This window comes from Arachis ipaensis, chromosome B05, assembly GCF_000816755.2.
Source record: "Arachis ipaensis cultivar K30076 chromosome B05, Araip1.1, whole genome shotgun sequence".
NCBI classification, from domain to species: domain Eukaryota; kingdom Viridiplantae; phylum Streptophyta; class Magnoliopsida; order Fabales; family Fabaceae; genus Arachis; species Arachis ipaensis.
The window spans coordinates 121,152,949-121,153,981 of record NC_029789.2 but is presented as its reverse complement, the minus strand read 5'-3'; positions in this window follow the sequence as shown (position 1 = coordinate 121,153,981).

The following is a 1,033-nucleotide window of genomic DNA, read 5'->3' as shown; positions in this document are numbered from 1 at the left end:
TGAGATTTAAAAACAAAGATTAATAACGAAAATTAAATTTAAGTCTTTATATTATTTTTTATATAAAGTGTATAAGATTGAGTTATCTCACAATATCTTGTTTAGTTTAAAATAAAAATAAAGACTTAAATAAACGAGTACCAAAAATATTCTTACTAATAAAATCATACTCCTTTCTCTTTTTCGATTTTTTCTTTTCTCTATCTCTTTCTCAAGCTACATTTAGGCGTTATGCCGTACCGCCTTGTTTAGGTACCGTTGTGTTGTGCATTATTTCTCTCGCGCTCTCTTGAGTTACAATTTCGCGTCGCGTCATGCCGCCTATGTTCGGACTATGCCTTCGTGTTCAGGTCGGTCATGCTATCTTTATTTTCTATTGTGTTCGTCGCACCGCCTCAGTTCTAGTTTAACACTGCCTCAATCTCTCTCACTATTCTTCTCTTTTTTTTTATTCTAATTTTAAAATATTCTTATTTATGAGTTGATTGATATATGTTGATGAGATTGTTGTTGTTTTTGATATTATTGTTATTGTTGGTGGTAAAATTTAGTAATGGCAGAGGTGTGGTAGTGGGATGAGAGGTAAAGTGGAATTAGAGATGAAAAATAAATTTAAAATATGAAATTTTGAATGAAAGCATTTTAATAATAAAATATTATTAAAATTTTAATTTTCATTTTTAAAAATTTTAATCTCTTGTGTCCTTATTTTCTGGACGTATTGAAGGAACTAAAATTTTAGAGGAGACTGAAATTTTAGTTTTAATATCTAATTACCAAACACAATAATAATTTTCAATCTTCTAATTTTAGTCTCAATATTTCTTACCAAATGCTACCTTATGATAATAAAAGGAGTTAGGAATATTCAACGTGTTTTTGTTTGATTTTGAAAAATAAATAAAATCAAATTAAATCAAATCAATTTAAATTTTTTTTCTTTTTTTTCCAAAAAAACAAATCTAATTTAAAATATATAATTGCCATGTAAATTGGATCGATTAATTTTTTATATTTGGATTTAATGAGATTT